Source organism: Asparagus officinalis, chromosome 2 (assembly GCF_001876935.1).
Source record: "Asparagus officinalis chromosome 2, Aspof.V1, whole genome shotgun sequence".
Classification (NCBI taxonomy): Eukaryota; Viridiplantae; Streptophyta; class Magnoliopsida; order Asparagales; family Asparagaceae; genus Asparagus; species Asparagus officinalis.
In genome coordinates this window covers 48259337-48264396 of record NC_033795.1, presented here as the reverse complement: position 1 = coordinate 48264396, position 5060 = coordinate 48259337, and positions in this window count along the sequence as shown.

The window sequence follows — 5060 nt, the reverse complement described above, 5'->3', positions numbered from 1 at the left end:
GCTTCTTCCGCTTCTTTTATTGAGAGGCATCGAAGCAGTAATCTGTCGTATGCGTGCCGATACAATGTTCGGGTTGTTGAGTTGTAATAGAATCTCGGTGCCCTTCGTCGCACCGAGTCTCTTTCTTTTACATCTTACAGTAAAATTCCATGCACGACATAGTCGATAATAGGGAATCGCCAATCTTGATGTTCGAGTTCAATCTTGGCCGTGCGCGTCTCTTTGATTTCTAAAGCGCATTCCGGCACAAAAAGTTGATGAGTTTTGATGGTAACCCATTGTTCGGTGTTAGGAGGTTGCACCAAAGATACTGCTAATGCTGCCAATGCATCTGCATACACATTTTGGAGATGTGGAATGTATTCGATGAAGAATTTCTCAAAAGAACATGCCATCTCAATGGCCACCTTGTGGTACGGTATCAAGTCTTGATTCCTGACTTCGTACTCTCCTCGAATTTGATTGACTATGAATTGAGAATTACCAAAAGATTCAAGATATTCGACCCCTAGCTCTTTGGTAAAGCTAAGTCCGATAAGCAGCGCGTTGTATATGGCTACGTTGTTGGAGCATTTTCCTATCAGAGTAAGCTCGGGGTATCACAAGCTTCTCCGGGAAGACTAGGACGACTCCGACTCCTGTAGAGATCTTAGAATTACCAGGAGCGCTAGCTGTGTTGGTTGCTCGGGAAGCGCTGTTGAAGTACAATTGCCAAATGTGTTGATGAGAAGTAACATTGACCTCATGGGTTTCGTCTGGCAAATCTTCATACAATTCGGCTGCATAAGCTGTAGGGTTAGCTGCGAAGAGATCGCAAATTGCCTGTTCTTTGACTGACTTCTGTTATTTGAAGTGCAAATCGTACTGGAATAGGAGTAGGACCCATTTTGCTAATCTCTAATTCATAGAGGCCGGTTGCGTCATGAATACCCGAACTGGGTTAACGTTTGAAATGACATGGATTGTCTGTCCAACGAGATAGTGCCACATATTTTTGATGGTGAACACCAAAGCGAGGCATTACTTCTCGATCATTGGATATCGAGACTCAGCACCTACCAAAGTTCGACTTAAGTAATAGACGACATGTTCGTGACCGCTATCATCGTCTTGTGTGAGAAAAGCACTTTACGAGTGGTTCATCGCCTTAATATAAATCAAGAACGGTTTACCTGATTTTGGTGCCACAAGAACATGAAGATTCACCAGATATGCTTTGATATCCTCGAATGCCTTTTGACAAGTGTCATCCCAAATGAACGACACACCCTTCTTGGTGAATTTGGAAAACGGTTGGCATTTCCCAGATAGATTCGAGATGAAACAACGAATATAGGCTAGCCGCCCTTACAATCCTCTAAGTTCTTTAAGGTTCCTCGGGGCTTGCAATTCGTTTATTGCTTTCACTTTGTCGGGGTCAATACAGATACCCTTCTTAGTGACAACGAATCCCAAAAACTTACTGTTGGACATTCTGAGGAAAGACTTAGTAGGGTTAATCTTTAACTGGTGAGTCCGCATGAGATCAAACATCATCCTAAAAATCTCTTATATGGTCGTTTTTATTATGATTCTTCACGACTAGGTCGTCGACATAGCATTCGATATTTTTTCGGAGGTGTTCTTGGAAAATCCTTGACATCGCTCGTTGATAGGTTACGCCTACATTCTTTTATCTGAAAGGCATATCCGTATAACAGAAGACACCGAGAGGAGTTCTGAATACGGTATGTTTTTTGTTGTTTGGGTACATGATGCGGCATAAACATGTACCAAAAAGGTTGCAAGTGCACAACCGTGTCAAGTTATAGTATTTAAGATATCGATCCCACGAGGAAGGTGTTTTGTAGGAGAAAATATGAAATCAGTTCTTATGTTGTGTGCGTGACAAATAGGAGTGATGAGTGAATATGATTGTGAAGAGATTATGAGAGTGAAAGTGATAGTGTGTGAAACGGCGCAAAATTTAAGTGAGAGTGGATGTGACAAAGAATGAGTGTGATCAATAAGGCAAGAAGGAAAAAATGAATAAAATCAAGAAACAAATAAAAAAAATTCAAGAGTGAGAAAAATTCTAGATGAAAGAAAATGAAAGAAATTAAAGATGGTGGATTCAATTATAGAGACTGGCGTAATCTACAATTGAACCCACTCTTAGAAAATGGTGAGTCCTAGAGGCGAATCAAACAAAATAAAAGAAACAAAAGGAAAAACTAAACCCAGAGGGTTCTAGCCTCAAGGTGAATAATGCAAGAAATTAAAATCTAACTTTACAAAAATAAATTTGAAAATCTAAACTACAAAATAAATTACAAGGATTAAATACAAGAAAATAAATCTAATTCTATAAGCATGAAATTAAATCTAGGCCAAGAGGGTTCTAAGCTCTTGGATATTTAACAAGAAAAAAAACTAACTCAAGCATAGATAAAGCTAACTAGAGTTAGCAATAAAAAGAGAAAAAGAAATGAAAGCAACCAAATAATTCTCATCTTCATCTTTCATCTTCATCATCAACAAAAGAGAAGAATGATAAAAATTTAAAGTGGTTGAAAAAATTTTAATTAATTGCAACTAAAGTTATAATTTTTGGAAGGCCTTCTCAATTAAGAGTAGCCCTCCTCTCCAAAAGGAGTTATAAAAATTTTCACACCTCTAACCCCTCACTCTCTACCCCTATTTATAGTAAACATCAGTAAATGAGATCCATTGGATCAAACTTGAGCCCCAAGATAAGCACAATCAGCCATTGACGCGCGCTACAGTAATCAGGCATCGATGCAGGCATCGATGCCCACATCGATGCCGACATCGATACTCATTATTTCCAAATTCTGATTTCACGGATAGCTTCATCTCGTCGAGATAGGTGATTTTCATATATTATATGTTAAATTCCGCCTTCCGGGTTAGGAGATATCGTCGTTTCTTTGCGGCCAACCATTTTGAATATGATTTCTTTTCATATTGGATTTTTTCTGGACTTTTGGATAATTTGGAAATTGATTTTCCAATGGGTTTCTTTGATTCATTTCTTCACTTAATCGATGGGTTTTTGTTGAGAGATGAGAGTTTGAGATTTATTCTTCATTAACCTGCAATTAAAAGATAAAAACAATTATTAGTGGTATATTTATTCATATAAATTAGATAATGAGGGTATAAAATTGTAATAAAATATGATTATCAAATACCCCCATACCTAAACTAGAAAAATGAAAGAAAACCTAACTCACTTTCGCAGGAATCGCGGTTGTATTTAGCGCATACAACAAGCCTTTAAACCCCTAGGTTACCCTAGTGGACGAGTTGTAGTCTAGTGAGGGTTTACAGTGAATATACCCACAAAATTCGGTTGACTTGCCAATTTTAAGAAGTTAGTAAATAACTAAATTCACTTAATAACTTTTAGATAATCTAATTGGAGCCAATTATCACTCAATAAAACATTTTTATATATAACTCTAAGGTATATTTTCAAGAAAATCTTCTCATTGTAGCAATACAAAACCAAGCCAAACTTAGAAATTTAATTTAAAAGTTTTGAAAAAGAATATGCTAACTCTTTGTTTTAAATAATTTTCAAGTTGCTTGATTTAAAATATTTTCCAAGACCATATATACAACAAAAAAAAATTCTTTTTAATTCTTTCATCCTTGGTGATTTTTTTTTCTACTTTAATGGGCTTTCTAAGTGACCTTTTAATGAGTTTTGGGCCAATGGATCCCAACCCAATTGGGCATAGGTCATTAAGTATGGAAATACTCCTTGGGATTAATTACTCGGTCAGCTTAGGCTTTATAAGATAGAATTACCTAGAATTCAAGAGTATTAATTTTTTTTGGTGCCCATTTTTCGCACTCTTCTTTTGCAAAATTTTTTTTTTGTATATGTATATATTTTTTGAAAATATGTAAATCAAGACACTTTGAAAGAATTATTTTCAACTCTAAGTTAAGCATGCAAAAATTTCATTATTTTAAATAAAAATCAAAGTTAAGGCTTAAGTAAAGTATACTACTTTGAAAATTATTTCTTAAGAAATTTATTTAGAGTTATCATAAAAGATGAACTTAAGTAAATAACCAACCAGGGATTAGAAAATTTCAAATTTATCAAATAAATCAATTATTACATAACTCTATCAATTTGGCAAGTGACGATATTTTTATAAATTTTTTTTTGAAAAAGGAAAAAAATGTAACTAAAATGCAAAATAAAGAGAAAAAATAACTAATTCCTAAATAAAGAGAAAAAATAACTAATTCCTACCCCCACACCTAAATTTTTGCATTGTCCTCAATGCAAACTCTATGATGCATAAAGTAAAGCAGATAAGAAGTGAAGCACTTACATTTGGTCGGCTGATAAAAATCTGCAATTACCTTTGGTCTGAGGAGGATGAAATCAAAATTTAATTCTTTTTCTTTCTTTCTTTCTTTTCTCTCTTTTTTTTTTCTTTTTTTTTCCTTTTTTTCTTTTTTTTTCTTCTTTTTTTTTCTTTTTTTTAATAACTGAACAAGAAACTCTTAAATGAGAGAAGAATAAATTCTTTTTATTATTCTGAAGTAAACAAAATAATCAATGTAGAATGAAATATTCAACATGAAGAGTTCATGTTCTACATTGAATCCTACCTTATTGCTGAAAATTCTCCCACGGATTTTAAATAAATTCAACATGATATAATCAACAATGTGCTGAAATTCTTAGCATTCCGGGGTGTTCAATGATTTTTGTGGCAATGGAAGGTAAGTATCATTGGTTTCATGCATATTTGACTTAGATTCTTGATTTGTGAATGTGCGTTCTCTAACAACCAATTTTTCTTTAACAATTTTCTCAACCCTAAGTTTCATGGTTGATGTGTAAAAATTTGGTTGTTGTTTATTTTACAAAAATCTTAGTTCATCAAGAAAGAGTTTTTCAAAATTCAGTTCAAATCAGCAATTGTCCAACACAGTTTCTTTATTTTGACAAACTCGATCTGCTTCTCCTAATATTTTTAGCTCCTCACCAAAAATTTCCTCAAAACTTAGATCTGACTCTTCTTCTTCTT